This window comes from Hyla sarda, chromosome 8 (genome assembly GCF_029499605.1).
Source record: "Hyla sarda isolate aHylSar1 chromosome 8, aHylSar1.hap1, whole genome shotgun sequence".
NCBI lineage: Eukaryota > Metazoa > Chordata > Amphibia > Anura > Hylidae > Hyla > Hyla sarda.
The window spans coordinates 114,466,857-114,486,715 of NC_079196.1; the positions used below are offsets into that span (position 1 = coordinate 114,466,857).

The 19,859-nt window shown below is 43.3% G+C and overlaps 11 pseudogenes; all 11 read left to right on the forward strand.

Annotated features, from left to right (window-relative positions):
* The first annotated feature begins 1,072 nt into the window (after window positions 1-1,072).
* On the forward strand, window positions 1,073-1,336 carry LOC130286519 (U2 spliceosomal RNA; annotated as a pseudogene).
* Window positions 1,337-2,819: 1,483 nt separating this feature from the next.
* Window positions 2,820-3,083, forward strand: LOC130287358 (U2 spliceosomal RNA; annotated as a pseudogene).
* Window positions 3,084-4,561: 1,478 nt separating this feature from the next.
* Window positions 4,562-4,825, forward strand: LOC130286520 (U2 spliceosomal RNA; annotated as a pseudogene).
* Window positions 4,826-6,287: 1,462 nt separating this feature from the next.
* On the forward strand, window positions 6,288-6,551 carry LOC130286521 (U2 spliceosomal RNA; annotated as a pseudogene).
* A 1,476-nt stretch (window positions 6,552-8,027) lies between these two features.
* On the forward strand, window positions 8,028-8,291 carry LOC130286522 (U2 spliceosomal RNA; annotated as a pseudogene).
* Window positions 8,292-9,762: 1,471 nt separating this feature from the next.
* On the forward strand, window positions 9,763-10,028 carry LOC130288306 (U2 spliceosomal RNA; annotated as a pseudogene).
* A 1,443-nt stretch (window positions 10,029-11,471) lies between these two features.
* Window positions 11,472-11,735, forward strand: LOC130286523 (U2 spliceosomal RNA; annotated as a pseudogene).
* Window positions 11,736-13,217: 1,482 nt separating this feature from the next.
* Window positions 13,218-13,481, forward strand: LOC130286524 (U2 spliceosomal RNA; annotated as a pseudogene).
* Window positions 13,482-14,953: 1,472 nt separating this feature from the next.
* LOC130286525 (U2 spliceosomal RNA) lies at window positions 14,954-15,217 on the forward strand (annotated as a pseudogene).
* Window positions 15,218-16,684: 1,467 nt separating this feature from the next.
* Window positions 16,685-16,948, forward strand: LOC130289789 (U2 spliceosomal RNA; annotated as a pseudogene).
* Window positions 16,949-18,424: 1,476 nt separating this feature from the next.
* On the forward strand, window positions 18,425-18,688 carry LOC130286526 (U2 spliceosomal RNA; annotated as a pseudogene).
* Window positions 18,689-19,859: the final 1,171 nt, after the last annotated feature.

Below are 19,859 nucleotides of genomic sequence, written 5' to 3' on the forward strand. Positions count from 1 at the left end.
TTAGAAACTGCTGCTCACAACCAATGTTGCAATGGAGTGTCTCCATCTGCTGGTGGTATTGGAAAGGCATTAGTGCTATGACAGGGTCTGAAGAAGAAGAAGAAGAAGAAGAAGAAGAAGAAGACGGAAAAAAATATATATAAAAAGAAAAAGAGAGAGAGAGAGAGAGACTGACTTAGTGAGCGAGTGAGTGAGAGAGTGAGAGTGAGTGAGAGTGAATGAGTGAGTGAGTGATTGAGTGAGTGAGTGAGTGAGAACAAATGAGTTAAAGCAAGTGAGTGAGAGAGATCGAATGAATGAAAGTCTGAATGACAGAAAGAAAAAAGGATGAAGAAAGAAGCATGAAGAAAAAAAAATGTATATGGAGTTGCTGACATGAGTGCAATCTACAAAGCCGTTGAGGCTGATCCTCATGGGAGGATTATTGCACCAGGACCCTTAGCACTTTTAAAATGCCATTCAATGCCACGGGCTAGATGTAAACTGCAGATGACCATGTTGTGGTAGTTACCATGGATACCCAAGTGATGTGTGAGCTAACACATAGGCCCAACAGATTCCAAGAAGGCCAGAATCACCAGCGGCACCACCATCGATTGTCAGGTCACCCGGATTCAGCAAATACCAGAGTCCAAAATGATGCAGGTTTATACTGTTAATTTTCAGTTTATCGTTACAGTTGGTGTTATTCCATGTCGGAAGGGACGCAGCTACAGCCAGTGGGGTAACTAGAGACAGGCAGGCAGCTATGTGCAACAAAGGTAGGCGTGTTGTTTTCATATGCAGATCTGAAATATTGTCTTATATGCAAGAGGAGGAGTGATGGGGGTTCAGGCAAAAGCCAGGCTATGGATTGCATTGCTAAATGCTCCATCAGAGTGCAATGGTCGCCTGTCCTTTTTTTAAGTGATGATGTGGGTTTAGCCTGTGCTGTATGTATGTATGGGTGGCTGACTGCCACCCACCCAGAAAGTGTATGGGAGGCTGGTTGGCTGCCAGCCTTCCTTCCATTCCTATGAGTAATGTGAGTGCTCATGAAGGGGACATGGTTGGGTCCACCCCTTTCCCGGTTATCCCCTCTAGGCCTTTTGGCTTAGATCAAGTGTAAAAAAAGAAAGGATCTTGCGACAGATCGCATCCTGAGGCACGTTTTTTTTTGTGTGAATACTTGCACTTGGGTGACTTGTGAGCACATACTGATACATACGTTCCCTATCTGGGGACCATAAATTAAATGGATTTTTGAGAAAGGGAGCTGATTTGGAAGCTTGCTTCTGTCGCCCTATGCATTGACCCGATGTGGCAGTATCTTCGGGTAGTGAACAGTGCACCACCCCATTCCAGTGTTAAACAAGAAAGATTCTCATTTAATCCTCCGTGGGTGAGAATTTGAGTTTGAGAATTGGAGACCAAAATGATGAGTTGCACTGACTGGTTTATGAACGTCTATTCATTTAGCGTTTTAATGACCATGTTTGCACACTGATTGGTGTAAAAAAATAAAATAAAACTAAATAATAATAATCTAGCACACCTGTGCAGGTTTGACATGACATGACAGGTAGCTGTCTTGTGGGTGGTGCTGAATCCTGTTAAATGACATGAGGGTCTCATGCCTATACACAAGGGTGTGTCATTGCTGTTGCTTGACCATGCATTGGTTTCTGTGGTCAGTGAATGATAAAAACAAAATTTACCATCCATTGATGGATGGGAAATCCGCCATGAGGCATTTGTTTTTAGAAACTGCTGCTCACAACCAATGTTGCAATGGAGTGTCTCCATCTGCTGGTGGTATTGGAAAGGCATTAGTGCTATGACAGGGTCTGAAGAAGAAGAAGAAGAAGAAGAAGAAGAAGAAGACGGAAAAAAATATATATAAAAAGAAAAAGAGAGAGAGAGAGAGAGACTGACTTAGTGAGCGTGTGAGTGAGAGAGTGAGAGTGAGTGAGAGTGAATGAGTGAGTGAGTGATTGAGTGAGTGAGTGAGTGAGTGAGTGAGAACAAATGAGTTAAAGCAAGTGAGTGAGAGAGATCGAATGAATGAAAGTCTGAATGACAGAAAGAAAAAAGGATGAAGAAAGAAGCATGAAGAAAAAAAAATGTATATGGAGTTGCTGACATGAGTGCAATCTACAAAGCCGTTGAGGCTGATCCTCATGGGAGGATTATTGCACCAGGACCCTTAGCACTTTTAAAATGCCATTCAATGCCACGGGCTAGATGTAAACTGCAGATGACCATGTTGTGGTAGTTACCATGGATACCCAAGTGATGTGTGAGCTAACACATAGGCCCAACAGATTCCAAGAAGGCCAGAATCACCAGCGGCACCACCATCGATTGTCAGGTCACCCGGATTCAGCAAATACCAGAGTCCAAAATGATGCAGGTTTATACTGTTAATTTTCAGTTTATCGTTACAGTTGGTGTTATTCCATGTCGGAAGGGACGCAGCTACAGCCAGTGGGGTAACTAGAGACAGGCAGGCAGCTATGTGCAACAAAGGTAGGCGTGTTGTTTTCATATGCAGATCTGAAATATTGTCTTATATGCAAGAGGAGGAGTGATGGGGGTTCAGGCAAAAGCCAGGCTATGGATTGCATTGCTAAATGCTCCATCAGAGTGCAATGGTCGCCTGTCCTTTTTTTAAGTGATGATGTGGGTTTAGCCTGTGCTGTATGTATGTATGGGTGGCTGACTGCCACCCACCCAGAAAGTGTATGGGAGGCTGGTTGGCTGCCAGCCTTCCTTCCATTCCTATGAGTAATGTGAGTGCTCATGAAGGGGACATGGTTGGGTCCACCCCTTTCCCGGTTATCCCCTCTAGGCCTTTTGGCTTAGATCAAGTGTAAAAAAAGAAAGGATCTTGCGACAGATCGCATCCTGAGGCACGTTTTTTTTTGTGTGAATACTTGCACTTGGGTGACTTGTGAGCACATACTGATACATATGTTCCCTATCTGGGGACCATAAATTAAATGGATTTTTGAGAAAGGGAGCTGATTTGGAAGCTTGCTTCTGTCGCCCTATGCATTGACCCGATGTGGCAGTATCTTCGGGTAGTGAACAGTGCACCACCCCATTCCAGTGTTAAACAAGAAAGATTCTCATTTAATCCTCCGTGGGTGAGAATTTGAGTTTGAGAATTGGAGACCAAAATGATGAGTTGCACTGACTGGTTTATGAACGTCTATTCATTTAGCGTTTTAATGACCATGTTTGCACACTGATTGGTGTAAAAAAATAAAATAAAACTAAATAATAATAATCTAGCACACCTGTGCAGGTTTGACATGACATGACAGGTAGCTGTCTTGTGGGTGGTGCTGAATCCTGTTAAATGACATGAGGGTCTCATGCCTATACACAAGGGTGTGTCATTGCTGTTGCTTGACCATGCATTGGTTTCTGTGGTCAGTGAATGATAAAAACAAAATTTACCATCCATTGATGGATGGGAAATCCGCCATGAGGCATTTGTTTTTAGAAACTGCTGCTCACAACCAATGTTGCAATGGAGTGTCTCCATCTGCTGGTGGTATTGGAAAGGCATTAGTGCTATGACAGGGTCTGAAGAAGAAGAAGAAGAAGAAGAAGAAGAAGAAGAAGACGGAAAAAAATATATATAAAAAGAAAAAGAGAGAGAGAGAGACTGACTTAGTGAGCGAGTGAGTGAGAGAGTGAGAGTGAGTGAGAGTGAATGAGTGAGTGAGTGATTGAGTGAGTGAGTGAGTGAGTGAGAACAAATGAGTTAAAGCAAGTGAGTGAGAGAGATCGAATGAATGAAAGTCTGAATGACAGAAAGAAAAAAGGATGAAGAAAGAAGCATGAAGAAAAAAAAATGTATATGGAGTTGCTGACATGAGTGCAATCTACAAAGCCGTTGAGGCTGATCCTCATGGGAGGATTATTGCACCAGGACCCTTAGCACTTTTAAAATGCCATTCAATGCCACGGGCTAGATGTAAACTGCAGATGACCATGTTGTGGTAGTTACCATGGATACCCAAGTGATGTGTGAGCTAACACATAGGCCCAACAGATTCCAAGAAGGCCAGAATCACCAGCGGCACCACCATCGATTGTCAGGTCACCCGGATTCAGCAAATACCAGAGTCCAAAATGATGCAGGTTTATACTGTTAATTTTCAGTTTATCGTTACAGTTGGTGTTATTCCATGTCGGAAGGGACGCAGCTACAGCCAGTGGGGTAACTAGAGACAGGCAGGCAGCTATGTGCAACAAAGGTAGGCGTGTTGTTTTCATATGCAGATCTGAAATATTGTCTTATATGCAAGAGGAGGAGTGATGGGGATTCAGGCAAAAGCCAGGCTATGGATTGCATTGCTAAATGCTCCATCAGAGTGCAATGGTCGCCTGTCCTTTTTTTAAGTGATGATGTGGGTTTAGCCTGTGCTGTATGTATGTATGGGTGGCTGACTGCCACCCACCCAGAAAGTGTATGGGAGGCTGGTTGGCTGCCAGCCTTCCTTCCATTCCTATGAGTAATGTGAGTGCTCATGAAGGGGACATGGTTGGGTCCACCCCTTTCCCGGTTATCCCCTCTAGGCCTTTTGGCTTAGATCAAGTGTAAAAAAAGAAAGGATCTTGCGACAGATCGCATCCTGAGGCACGTTTTTTTTTGTGTGAATACTTGCACTTGGGTGACTTGTGAGCACATACTGATACATACGTTCCCTATCTGGGGACCATAAATTAAATGGATTTTTGAGAAAGGGAGCTGATTTGGAAGCTTGCTTCTGTCGCCCTATGCATTGACCCGATGTGGCAGTATCTTCGGGTAGTGAACAGTGCACCACCCCATTCCAGTGTTAAACAAGAAAGATTCTCATTTAATCCTCCGTGGGTGAGAATTTGAGTTTGAGAATTGGAGACCAAAATGATGAGTTGCACTGACTGGTTTATGAACGTCTATTCATTTAGCGTTTTAATGACCATGTTTGCACACTGATTGGTGTAAAAAAATAAAATAAAACTAAATAATAATAATCTAGCACACCTGTGCAGGTTTGACATGACATGACAGGTAGCTGTCTTGTGGGTGATGCTGAATCCTGTTAAATGACATGAGGGTCTCATGCCTATACACAAGGGTGTGTCATTGCTGTTGCTTGACCATGCATTGGTTTCTGTGGTCAGTGAATGATAAAAACAAAATTTACCATCCATTGATGGATGGGAAATCCGCCATGAGGCATTTGTTTTTAGAAACTGCTGCTCACAACCAATGTTGCTATGGAGTGTCTCCATCTGCTGGTGGTATTGGAAAGGCATTAGTGCTATGACAGGGTCTGAAGAAGAAGAAGAAGAAGAAGAAGACGGAAAAAAATATATATAAAAAGAAAAAGAGAGAGAGAGAGACTGACTTAGTGAGCGAGTGAGTGAGAGAGTGAGAGTGAGTGAGAGTGAATGAGTGAGTGAGTGATTGAGTGAGTGAGTGAGTGAGAACAAATGAGTTAAAGCAAGTGAGTGAGAGAGATCGAATGAATGAAAGTCTGAATGACAGAAAGAAAAAAGGATGAAGAAAGAAGCATGAAGAAAAAAAAATGTATATGGAGTTGCTGACATGAGTGCAATCTACAAAGCCGTTGAGGCTGATCCTCATGGGAGGATTATTGCACCAGGACCCTTAGCACTTTTAAAATGCCATTCAATGCCACGGGCTAGATGTAAACTGCAGATGACCATGTTGTGGTAGTTACCATGGATACCCAAGTGATGTGTGAGCTAACACATAGGCCCAACAGATTCCAAGAAGGCCAGAATCACCAGCGGCACCACCATCGATTGTCAGGTCACCCGGATTCAGCAAATACCAGAGTCCAAAATGATGCAGGTTTATACTGTTAATTTTCAGTTTATCGTTACAGTTGGTGTTATTCCATGTCGGAAGGGACGCAGCTACAGCCAGTGGGGTAACTAGAGACAGGCAGGCAGCTATGTGCAACAAAGGTAGGCGTGTTGTTTTCATATGCAGATCTGAAATATTGTGTTATATGCAAGAGGAGGAGTGATGGGGGTTCAGGCAAAAGCCAGGCTATGGATTGCATTGCTAAATGCTCCATTAGAGTGCAATGGTCGCCTGTCCTTTTTTTAAGTGATGATGTGGGTTTAGCCTGTGCTGTATGTATGTATGGGTGGCTGACTGCCACCCACCCAGAAAGTGTATGGGAGGCTGGTTGGCTGCCAGCCTTCCTTCCATTCCTATGAGTAATGTGAGTGCTCATGAAGGGGACATGGTTGGGTCCACCCCTTTCCCGGTTATCCCCTCTAGGCCTTTTGGCTTAGATCAAGTGTAAAAAAAGAAAGGATCTTGCGACAGATCGCATCCTGAGGCACGTTTTTTTTTGTGTGAATACTTGCACTTGGGTGACTTGTGAGCACATACTGATACATACGTTCCCTATCTGGGGACCATAAATTAAATGGATTTTTGAGAAAGGGAGCTGATTTGGAAGCTTGCTTCTGTCGCCCTATGCATTGACCCGATGTGGCAGTATCTTCGGGTAGTGAACAGTGCACCACCCCATTCCAGTGTTAAACAAGAAAGATTCTCATTTAACCCTCCGTGGGTGAGAATTTGAGTTTGAGAATTGGAGACCAAAATGATGAGTTGCACTGACTGGTTTATGAACGTCTATTCATTTAGCGTTTTAATGACCATGTTTGCACACTGATTGGTGTAAAAAAATAAAATAAAACTAAATAATAATAATCTAGCACACCTGTGCAGGTTTGACATGACATGACAGGTAGCTGTCTTGTGGGTGGTGCTGAATCCTGTTAAATGACATGAGGGTCTCATGCCTATACACAAGGGTGTGTCATTGCTGTTGCTTGACCATGCATTGGTTTCTGTGGTCAGTGAATGATAAAAACAAAATTTACCATCCATTGATGGATGGGAAATCCGCCATGAGGCATTTGTTTTTAGAAACTGCTGCTCACAACCAATGTTGCAATGGAGTGTCTCCATCTGCTGGTGGTATTGGAAAGGCATTAGTGCTATGACAGGGTCTGAAGAAGAAGAAGAAGAAGAAGAAGAAGAAGACGGAAAAAAATATATATAAAAAGAAAAAGAGAGAGAGAGAGAGAGACTGACTTAGTGAGCGAGTGAGTGAGAGAGTGAGAGTGAGTGAGAGTGAATGAGTGAGTGAGTGATTGAGTGAGTGAGTGAGTGAGTGAGAACAAATGAGTTAAAGCAAGTGAGTGAGAGAGATCGAATGAATGAAAGTCTGAATGACAGAAAGAAAAAAGGATGGAGAAAGAAGCATGAAGAAAAAAAAATGTATATGGAGTTGCTGACATGAGTGCAATCTACAAAGCCGTTGAGGCTGATCCTCATGGGAGGATTATTGCACCAGGACCCTTAGCACTTTTAAAATGCCATTCAATGCCACGGGCTAGATGTAAACTGCAGATGACCATGTTGTGGTAGTTACCATGGATACCCAAGTGATGTGTGAGCTAACACATAGGCCCAACAGATTCCAAGAAGGCCAGAATCACCAGCGGCACCACCATCGATTGTCAGGTCACCCGGATTCAGCAAATACCAGAGTCCAAAATGATGCAGGTTTATACTGTTAATTTTCAGTTTATCGTTACAGTTGGTGTTATTCCATGTCGGAAGGGACGCAGCTACAGCCAGTGGGGTAACTAGAGACAGGCAGGCAGCTATGTGCAACAAAGGTAGGCGTGTTGTTTTCATATGCAGATCTGAAATATTGTCTTATATGCAAGAGGAGGAGTGATGGGGGTTCAGGCAAAAGCCAGGCTATGGATTGCATTGCTAAATGCTCCATCAGAGTGCAATGGTCGCCTGTCCTTTTTTTAAGTGATGATGTGGGTTTAGCCTGTGCTGTATGTATGTATGGGTGGCTGACTGCCACCCACCCAGAAAGTGTATGGGAGGCTGGTTGGCTGCCAGCCTTCCTTCCATTCCTATGAGTAATGTGAGTGCTCATGAAGGGGACATGGTTGGGTCCACCCCTTTCCCGGTTATCCCCTCTAGGCCTTTTGGCTTAGATCAAGTGTAAAAAAAGAAAGGATCTTGCGACAGATCGCATCCTGAGGCACGTTTTTTTTTGTGTGAATACTTGCACTTGGGTGACTTGTGAGCACATACTGATACATACGTTCCCTATCTGGGGACCATAAATTAAATGGATTTTTGAGAAAGGGAGCTGATTTGGAAGCTTGCTTCTGTCGCCCTATGCATTGACCCGATGTGGCAGTATCTTCGGGTAGTGAACAGTGCACCACCCCATTCCAGTGTTAAACAAGAAAGATTCTCATTTAATCCTCCGTGGGTGAGAATTTGAGTTTGAGAATTGGAGACCAAAATGATGAGTTGCACTGACTGGTTTATGAACGTCTATTCATTTAGCGTTTTAATGACCATGTTTGCACACTGATTGGTGTAAAAAAATAAAATAAAACTAAATAATAATAATCTAGCACACCTGTGCAGGTTTGACATGACATGACAGGTAGCTGTCTTGTGGGTGGTGCTGAATCCTGTTAAATGACATGAGGGTCTCATGCCTATACACAAGGGTGTGTCATTGCTGTTGCTTGACCATGCATTGGTTTCTGTGGTCAGTGAATGATAAAAACAAAATTTACCATCCATTGATGGATGGGAAATCCGCCATGAGGCATTTGTTTTTAGAAACTGCTGCTCACAACCAATGTTGCAATGGAGTGTCTCCATCTGCTGGTGGTATTGGAAAGGCATTAGTGCTATGACAGGGTCTGAAGAAGAAGAAGAAGAAGAAGAAGAAGAAGAAGACGGAAAAAAATATATATAAAAAGAAAAAGAGAGAGAGAGAGAGAGACTGACTTAGTGAGCGAGTGAGTGAGAGAGTGAGAGTGAGTGAGAGTGAATGAGTGAGTGAGTGATTGAGTGAGTGAGTGAGAACAAATGAGTTAAAGCAAGTGAGTGAGAGAGATCGAATGAATGAAAGTCTGAATGACAGAAAGAAAAAAGGATGAAGAAAGAAGCATGAAGAAAAAAAAATGTATATGGAGTTGCTGACATGAGTGCAATCTACAAAGCCGTTGAGGCTGATCCTCATGGGAGGATTATTGCACCAGGACCCTTAGCACTTTTAAAATGCCATTCAATGCCACGGGCTAGATGTAAACTGCAGATGACCATGTTGTGGTAGTTACCATGGATACCCAAGTGATGTGTGAGCTAACACATAGGCCCAACAGATTCCAAGAAGGCCAGAATCACCAGCGGCACCACCATCGATTGTCAGGTCAACCGGATTCAGCAAATACCAGAGTCCAAAATGATGCAGGTTTATACTGTTAATTTTCAGTTTATCGTTACAGTTGGTGTTATTCCATGTCGGAAGGGACGCAGCTACAGCCAGTGGGGTAACTAGAGACAGGCAGGCAGCTATGTGCAACAAAGGTAGGCGTGTTGTTTTCATATGCAGATCTGAAATATTGTCTTATATGCAAGAGGAGGAGTGATGGGGGTTCAGGCAAAAGCCAGGCTATGGATTGCATTGCTAAATGCTCCATCAGAGTGCAATGGTCGCCTGTCCTTTTTTTAAGTGATGATGTGTTTTTAGCCTGTGCTGTATGTATGTATGGGTGGCTGACTGCCACCCACCCAGAAAGTGTATGGGAGGCTGGTTGGCTGCCAGCCTTCCTTCCATTCCTATGAGTAATGTGAGTGCTCATGAAGGGGACATGGTTGGGTCCACCCCTTTCCCGGTTATCCCCTCTAGGCCTTTTGGCTTAGATCAAGTGTAAAAAAAGAAAGGATCTTGCGACAGATCGCATCCTGAGGCACGTTTTTTTTTTTGTGTGAATACTTGCACTTGGGTGACTTGTGAGCACATACTGATACATACGTTCCCTATCTGGGGACCATAAATTAAATGGATTTTTGAGAAAGGGAGCTGATTTGGAAGCTTGCTTCTGTCGCCCTATGCATTGACCCGATGTGGCAGTATCTTCGGGTAGTGAACAGTGCACCACCCCATTCCAGTGTTAAACAAGAAAGATTCTCATTTAATCCTCCGTGGGTGAGAATTTGAGTTTGAGAATTGGAGACCAAAATGATGAGTTGCACTGACTGGTTTATGAACGTCTATTCATTTAGCGTTTTAATGACCATGTTTGCACACTGATTGGTGTAAAAAAATAAAATAAAACTAAATAATAATAATCTAGCACACCTGTGCAGGTTTGACATGACATGACAGGTAGCTGTCTTGTGGGTGGTGCTGAATCCTGTTAAATGACATGAGGGTGTGTCATTGCTGTTGCTTGACCATGCATTGGTTTCTGGGGTCAGTGAATGATAAAAACAAAATTTACCATCCATTGATGGATGGGAAATCCGCCATGAGGCATTTGTTTTTAGAAACTGCTGCTCACAACCAATGTTGCAATGGAGTGTCTCCATCTGCTGGTGGTATTGGAAAGGCATTAGTGCTATGACAGGGTCTGAAGAAGAAGAAGAAGAAGACGGAAAAAAATATATATAAAAAGAAAAAGAGAGAGAGAGAGAGAGACTGACTTAGTGAGCGAGTGAGTGAGAGAGTGAGAGTGAGTGAGAGTGAATGAGTGAGTGAGTGATTGAGTGAGTGAGTGAGTGAGTGAGAACAAATGAGTTAAAGCAAGTGAGTGAGAGAGATCGAATGAATGAAAGTCTGAATGACAGAAAGAAAAAAGGATGAAGAAAGAAGCATGAAGAAAAAAAAATGTATATGGAGTTGCTGACATGAGTGCAATCTACAAAGCCGTTGAGGCTGATCCTCATGGGAGGATTATTGCACCAGGACCCTTAGCACTTTTAAAATGCCATTCAATGCCACGGGCTAGATGTAAACTGCAGATGACCATGTTGTGGTAGTTACCATGGATACCCAAGTGATGTGTGAGCTAACACATAGGCCCAACAGATTCCAAGAAGGCCAGAATCACCAGCGGCACCACCATCGATTGTCAGGTCACCCGGATTCAGCAAATACCAGAGTCCAAAATGATGCAGGTTTATACTGTTAATTTTCAGTTTATCGTTACAGTTGGTGTTATTCCATGTCGGAAGGGACGCAGCTACAGCCAGTGGGGTAACTAGAGACAGGCAGGCAGCTATGTGCAACAAAGGTAGGCGTGTTGTTTTCATATGCAGATCTGAAATATTGTCTTATATGCAAGAGGAGGAGTGATGGGGGTTCAGGCAAAAGCCAGGCTATGGATTGCATTGCTAAATGCTCCATCAGAGTGCAATGGTCGCCTGTCCTTTTTTTAAGTGATGATGTGGGTTTAGCCTGTGCTGTATGTATGTATGGGTGGCTGACTGCCACCCACCCAGAAAGTGTATGGGAGGCTGGTTGGCTGCCAGCCTTCCTTCCATTCCTATGAGTAATGTGAGTGCTCATGAAGGGGACATGGTTGGGTCCACCCCTTTCCCGGTTATCCCCTCTAGGCCTTTTGGCTTAGATCAAGTGTAAAAAAAGAAAGGATCTTGCGACAGATCGCATCCTGAGGCACGTTTTTTTTTGTGTGAATACTTGCACTTGGGTGACTTGTGAGCACATACTGATACATACGTTCCCTATCTGGGGACCATAAATTAAATGGATTTTTGAGAAAGGGAGCTGATTTGGAAGCTTGCTTCTGTCGCCCTATGCATTGACCCGATGTGGCAGTATCTTCGGGTAGTGAACAGTGCACCACCCCATTCCAGTGTTAAACAAGAAAGATTCTCATTTAATCCTCCGTGGGTGAGAATTTGAGTTTGAGAATTGGAGACCAAAATGATGAGTTGCACTGACTGGTTTATGAACGTCTATTCATTTAGCGTTTTAATGACCATGTTTGCACACTGATTGGTGTAAAAAAATAAAATAAAACTAAATAATAATAATCTAGCACACCTGTGCAGGTTTGACATGACATGACAGGTAGCTGTCTTGTGGGTGGTGCTGAATCCTGTTAAATGACATGAGGGTCTCATGCCTATACACAAGGGTGTGTCATTGCTGTTGCTTGACCATGCATTGGTTTCTGTGGTCAGTGAATGATAAAAACAAAATTTACCATCCATTGATGGATGGGAAATCCGCCATGAGGCATTTGTTTTTAGAAACTGCTGCTCACAACCAATGTTGCAATGGAGTGTCTCCATCTGCTGGTGGTATTGGAAAGGCATTAGTGCTATGACAGGGTCTGAAGAAGAAGAAGAAGAAGAAGAAGAAGAAGAAGAAGACGGAAAAAAATATATATAAAAAGAAAAAGAGAGAGAGAGAGAGAGACTGACTTAGTGAGCGAGTGAGTGAGAGAGTGAGAGTGAGTGAGAGTGAATGAGTGAGTGAGTGATTGAGTGAGTGAGTGAGTGAGTGAGAACAAATGAGTTAAAGCAAGTGAGTGAGAGAGATCGAATGAATGAAAGTCTGAATGACAGAAAGAAAAAAGGATGAAGAAAGAAGCATGAAGAAAAAAAAATGTATATGGAGTTGCTGACATGAGTGCAATCTACAAAGCCGTTGAGGCTGATCCTCATGGGAGGATTATTGCACCAGGACCCTTAGCACTTTTAAAATGCCATTCAATGCCACGGGCTAGATGTAAACTGCAGATGACCATGTTGTGGTAGTTACCATGGATACCCAAGTGATGTGTGAGCTAACACATAGGCCCAACAGATTCCAAGAAGGCCACAATCACCAGCGGCACCACCATCGATTGTCAGGTCACCCGGATTCAGCAAATACCAGAGTCCAAAATGATGCAGGTTTATACTGTTAATTTTCAGTTTATCGTTACAGTTGGTGTTATTCCATGTCGGAAGGGACGCAGCTACAGCCAGTGGGGTAACTAGAGACAGGCAGGCAGCTATGTGCAACAAAGGTAGGCGTGTTGTTTTCATATGCAGATCTGAAATATTGTCTTATATGCAAGAGGAGGAGTGATGGGGGTTCAGGCAAAAGCCAGGCTATGGATTGCATTGCTAAATGCTCCATCAGAGTGCAATGGTCGCCTGTCCTTTTTTTAAGTGATGATGTGGGTTTAGCCTGTGCTGTATGTATGTATGGGTGGCTGACTGCCACCCACCCAGAAAGTGTATGGGAGGCTGGTTGGCTGCCAGCCTTCCTTCCATTCCTATGAGTAATGTGAGTGCTCATGAAGGGGACATGGTTGGGTCCACCCCTTTCCCGGTTATCCCCTCTAGGCCTTTTGGCTTAGATCAAGTGTAAAAAAAGAAAGGATCTTGCGACAGATCGCATCCTGAGGCACGTTTTTTTTTGTGTGAATACTTGCACTTGGGTGACTTGTGAGCACATACTGATACATACGTTCCCTATCTGGGGACCATAAATTAAATGGATTTTTGAGAAAGGGAGCTGATTTGGAAGCTTGCTTCTGTCGCCCTATGCATTGACCCGATGTGGCAGTATCTTCGGGTAGTGAACAGTGCACCACCCCATTCCAGTGTTAAACAAGAAAGATTCTCATTTAATCCTCCGTGGGTGAGAATTTGAGTTTGAGAATTGGAGACCAAAATGATGAGTTGCACTGACTGGTTTATGAACGTCTATTCATTTAGCGTTTTAATGACCATGTTTGCACACTGATTGGTGTAAAAAAATAAAATAAAACTAAATAATAATAATCTAGCACACCTGTGCAGGTTTGACATGACATGACAGGTAGCTGTCTTGTGGGTGGTGCTGAATCCTGTTAAATGACATGAGGGTCTCATGCCTATACACAAGGGTGTGTCATTGCTGTTGCTTGACCATGCATTGGTTTCTGTGGTCAGTGAATGATAAAAACAAAATTTACCATCCATTGATGGATGGGAAATCCGCCATGAGGCATTTGTTTTTAGAAACTGCTGCTCACAACCAATGTTGCAATGGAGTGTCTCCATCTGCTGGTGGTATTGGAAAGGCATTAGTGCTATGACAGGGTCTGAAGAAGAAGAAGAAGAAGAAGAAGACGGAAAAAAATATATATAAAAATAAAAAGAGAGAGAGAGAGAGAGACTGACTTAGTGAGCGAGTGAGTGAGAGAGTGAGAGTGAGTGAGAGTGAATGAGTGAGTGAGTGATTGAGTGAGTGAGTGAGTGAGTGAGAACAAATGAGTTAAAGCAAGTGAGTGAGAGAGATCGAATGAATGAAAGTCTGAATGACAGAAAGAAAAAAGGATGAAGAAAGAAGCATGAAGAAAAAAAAATGTATATGGAGTTGCTGACATGAGTGCAATCTACAAAGCCGTTGAGGCTGATCCTCATGGGAGGATTATTGCACCAGGACCCTTAGCACTTTTAAAATGCCATTCAATGCCACGGGCTAGATGTAAACTGCAGATGACCATGTTGTGGTAGTTACCATGGATACCCAAGTGATGTGTGAGCTAACACATAGGCCCAACAGATTCCAAGAAGGCCAGAATCACCAGCGGCACCACCATCGATTGTCAGGTCACCCGGATTCAGCAAATACCAGAGTCCAAAATGATGCAGGTTTATACTGTTAATTTTCAGTTTATCGTTACAGTTGGTGTTATTCCATGTCGGAAGGGACGCAGCTACAGCCAGTGGGGTAACTAGAGACAGGCAGGCAGCTATGTGCAACAAAGGTAGGCGTGTTGTTTTCATATGCAGATCTGAAATATTGTCTTATATGCAAGAGGAGGAGTGATGGGGGTTCAGGCAAAAGCCAGGCTATGGATTGCATTGCTAAATGCTCCATCAGAGTGCAATGGTCGCCTGTCCTTTTTTTTTAAGTGATGATGTGGGTTTAGCCTGTGCTGTATGTATGTATGGGTGGCTGACTGCCACCCACCCAGAAAGTGTATGGGAGGCTGGTTGGCTGCCAGCCTTCCTTCCATTCCTATGAGTAATGTGAGTGCTCATGAAGGGGACATGGTTGGGTCCACCCCTTTCCCGGTTATCCCCTCTAGGCCTTTTGGCTTAGATCAAGTGTAAAAAAAGAAAGGATCTTGCGACAGATCGCATCCTGAGGCACGTTTTTTTTTGTGTGAATACTTGCACTTGGGTGACTTGTGAGCACATACTGATACATACGTTCCCTATCTGGGGACCATAAATTAAATGGATTTTTGAGAAAGGGAGCTGATTTGGAAGCTTGCTTCTGTCGCCCTATGCATTGACCCGATGTGGCAGTATCTTCGGGTAGTGAACAGTGCACCACCCCATTCCAGTATTAAACAAGAAAGATTCTCATTTAATCCTCCGTGGGTGAGAATTTGAGTTTGAGAATTGGAGACCAAAATGATGAGTTGCACTGACTGGTTTATGAACGTCTATTCATTTAGCGTTTTAATGACCATGTTTGCACACTGATTGGTGTAAAAAAATAAAATAAAACTAAATAATAATAATCTAGCACACCTGTGCAGGTTTGACATGACATGACAGGTAGCTGTCTTGTGGGTGGTGCTGAATCCTGTTAAATGACATGAGGGTCTCATGCCTATACACAAGGGTGTGTCATTGCTGTTGCTTGACCATGCATTGGTTTCTGTGGTCAGTGAATGATAAAAACAAAATTTACCATCCATTGATGGATGGGAAATCCGCCATGAGGCATTTGTTTTTAGAAACTGCTGCTCACAACCAATGTTGCAATGGAGTGTCTCCATCTGCTGGTGGTATTGGAAAGGCATTAGTGCTATGACAGGGTCTGAAGAAGAAGAAGAAGAAGACGGAAAAAAATATATATAAAAAGAAAAAGAGAGAGAGAGAGAGACTGACTTAGTGAGCGAGTGAGTGAGAGAGTGAGAGTGAGTGAGAGTGAATGAGTGAGTGAGTGATTGAGTGAGTGAGTGAGTGAGTGAGTGAGAACAAATGAGTTAAAGCAAGTGAGTGAGAGAGATCGAATGAATGAAAGTCTGAATGACAGAAAGAAAAAAGGATGAAGAAAGAAGCATGAAGAAAAAAAAATGTATATGGAGTTGCTGACATGAGTGCAATCTACAAAGCCGTTGAGGCTGATCCTCATGGGAGGATTATTGCACCAGGACCCTTAGCACTTTTAAAATGCCATTCAATGCCACGGGCTAGATGTAAACTGCAGATGACCATGTTGTGGTAGTTACCATGGATACCCAAGTGATGTGTGAGCTAACACATAGGCCCAACAGATTCCAAGAAGGCCAGAATCACCAGCGGCACCACCATCGATTGTCAGGTCACCCGGATTCAGCAAATACCAGAGTCCAAAATGATGCAGGTTTATACTGTTAATTTTCAGTTTATCGTTACAGTTGGTGTTATTCCATGTCGGAAGGGACGCAGCTACAGCCAGTGGGGTAACTAGAGACAGGCAGGCAGCTATGTGCAACAAAGGTAGGCGTGTTGTTTTCATATGCAGATCTGAAATATTGTCTTATATGCAAGAGGAGGAGTGATGGGGGTTCAGGCAAAAGCCAGGCTATGGATTGCATTGCTAAATGCTCCATCAGAGTGCAATGGTCGCCTGTCCTTTTTTTTAAGTGATGATGTGGGTTTAGCCTGTGCTGTATGTATGTATGGGTGGCTGACTGCCACCCACCCAGAAAGTGTATGGGAGGCTGGTTGGCTGCCAGCCTTCCTTCCATTCCTATGAGTAATGTGAGTGCTCATGAAGGGGACATGGTTGGGTCCACCCCTTTCCCGGTTATCCCCTCTAGGCCTTTTGGCTTAGATCAAGTGTAAAAAAAGAAAGGATCTTGCGACAGTTCGCATCCTGAGGCACGTTTTTTTTTGTGTGAATACTTGCACTTGGGTGACTTGTGAGCACATACTGATACATACGTTCCCTATCTGGGGACCATAAATTAAATGGATTTTTGAGAAAGGGAGCTGATTTGGAAGCTTGCTTCTGTCGCCCTATGCATTGACCCGATGTGGCAGTATCTTCGGGTAGTGAACAGTGCACCACCCCATTCCAGTATTAAACAAGAAAGATTCTCATTTAATCCTCCGTGGGTGAGAATTTGAGTTTGAGAATTGGAGACCAAAATGATGAGTTGCACTGACTGGTTTATGAACGTCTATTCATTTAGCGTTTTAATGACCATGTTTGCACACTGATTGGTGTAAAAAAATAAAATAAAACTAAATAATAATAATCTAGCACACCTGTGCAGGTTTGACATGACATGACAGGTAGCTGTCTTGTGGGTGGTGCTGAATCCTGTTAAATGACATGAGGGTCTCATGCCTATACACAAGGGTGTGTCATTGCTGTTGCTTGACCATGCATTGGTTTCTGTGGTCAGTGAATGATAAAAACAAAATTTACCATCCATTGATGGATGGGAAATCCACCATGAGGCATTTGTTTTTAGAAACTGCTGCTCACAACCAATGTTGCAATGGAGTGTCTCCATCTGCTGGTGGTATTGGAAAGGCATTAGTGCTATGACAGGGTCTGAAGAAGAAGAAGAAGAAGAAGAAGACGGAAAAAAATATATATAAAAAGAAAAAGAGAGAGAGAGAGAGACTGACTTAGTGAGCGAGTGAGTGAGAGAGTGAGAGTGAGTGAGAGTGAATGAGTGAGTGAGTGATTGAGTGAGTGAGTGAGTGAGTGAGTGAGTGAGAACAAATGAGTTAAAGCAAGTGAGTGAGAGAGATCGAATGAATGAAAGTCTGAATGACAGAAAGAAAAAAGGATGAAGAAAGAAGCATGAAGAAAAAAAAATGTATATGGAGTTGCTGACATGAGTGCAATCTACAAAGCCGTTGAGGCTGATCCTCATGGGAGGATTATTGCACCAGGACCCTTAGCACTTTTAAAATGCCATTCAATGCCACGGGCTAGATGTAAACTGCAGATGACCATGTTGTGGTAGTTACCATGGATACCCAAGTGATGTGTGAGCTAACACATAGGCCCAACAGATTCCAAGAAGGCCAGAATCACCAGCGGCACCACCATCGATTGTCAGGTCACCCGGATTCAGCAAATACCAGAGTCCAAAATGATGCAGGTTTATACTGTTAATTTTCAGTTTATCGTTACAGTTGGTGTTATTCCATGTCGGAAGGGACGCAGCTACAGCCAGTGGGGTAACTAGAGACAGGCAGGCAGCTATGTGCAACAAAGGTAGGCGTGTTGTTTTCATATGCAGATCTGAAATATTGTCTTATATGCAAGAGGAGGAGTGATGGGGGTTCAGGCAAAAGCCAGGCTATGGATTGCATTGCTAAATGCTCCATCAGAGTGCAATGGTCGCCTGTCCTTTTTTTAAGTGATGATGTGGGTTTAGCCTGTGCTGTATGTATGTATGGGTGGCTGACTGCCACCCACCCAGAAAGTGTATGGGAGGCTGGTTGGCTGCCAGCCTTCCTTCCATTCCTATGAGTAATGTGAGTGCTCATGAAGGGGACATGGTTGGGTCCACCCCTTTCCCGGTTATCCCCTCTAGGCCTTTTGGCTTAGATCAAGTGTAAAAAAAGAAAGGATCTTGCGACAGATCGCATCCTGAGGCACGTTTTTTTTTGTGTGAATACTTGCACTTGGGTGACTTGTGAGCACATACTGATACATACGTTCCCTATCTGGGGACCATAAATTAAATGGATTTTTGAGAAAGGGAGCTGATTTGGAAGCTTGCTTCTGTCGCCCTATGCATTGACCCGATGTGGCAGTATCTTCGGGTAGTGAACAGTGCACCACCCCATTCCAGTGTTAAACAAGAAAGATTCTCATTTAATCCTCCGTGGGTGAGAATTTGAGTTTGAGAATTGGAGACCAAAATGATGAGTTGCACTGACTGGTTTATGAACGTCTATTCATTTAGCGTTTTAATGACCATGTTTGCACACTGATTGGTGTAAAAAAATAAAATAAAACTAAATAATAATAATCTAGCACACCTGTGCAGGTTTGACATGACATGACAGGTAGCTGTCTTGTGGGTGGTGCTGAATCCTGTTAAATGACATGAGGGTCTCATGCCTATACACAAGGGTGTGTCATTGCTGTTGCTTGACCATGCATTGGTTTCTGTGGTCAGTGAATGATAAAAACAAAATTTACCATCCATTGATGGATGGGAAATCCGCCATGAGGCATTTGTTTTTAGAAACTGCTGCTCACAACCAATGTTGCAATGGAGTGTCTCCATCTGCTGGTGGTATTGGAAAGGCATTAGTGCTATGACAGGGTCTGAAGAAGAAGAAGAAGAAGAAGACGGAAAAAAATATATATAAAAAGAAAAAGAGAGAGAGAGAGAGACTGACTTAGTGAGCGAGTGAGTGAGAGAGTGAGAGTGAGTGAGAGTGAATGAGTGAGTGATTGAGTGAGTGAGTGAGTGAGTGAGTGAGAACAAATGAGTTAAAGCAAGTGAGTGAGAGAGATCGAATGAATGAAAGTCTGAATGACAGAAAGAAAAAAGGATGAAGAAAGAAGCATGAAGAAAAAAAAATGTATATGGAGTTGCTGACATGAGTGCAATCTACAAAGCCGTTGAGGCTGATCCTCATGGGAGGATTATTGCACCAGGACCCTTAGCACTTTTAAAATGCCATTCAATGCCACGGGCTAGATGTAAACTGCAGATGACCATGTTGTGGTAGTTACCATGGATACCCAAGTGATGTGTGAGCTAACACATAGGCCCAACAGATTCCAAGAAGGCCAGAATCACCAGCGGCACCACCATCGATTGTCAGGTCACCCGGATTCAGCAAATACCAGAGTCCAAAATGATGCAGGTTTATACTGTTAATTTTCAGTTTATCGTTACAGTTGGTGTTATTCCATGTCGGAAGGGACGCAGCTACAGCCAGTGGGGTAACTAGAGACAGGCAGGCAGCTATGTGCAACAAAGGTAGGCGTGTTGTTTTC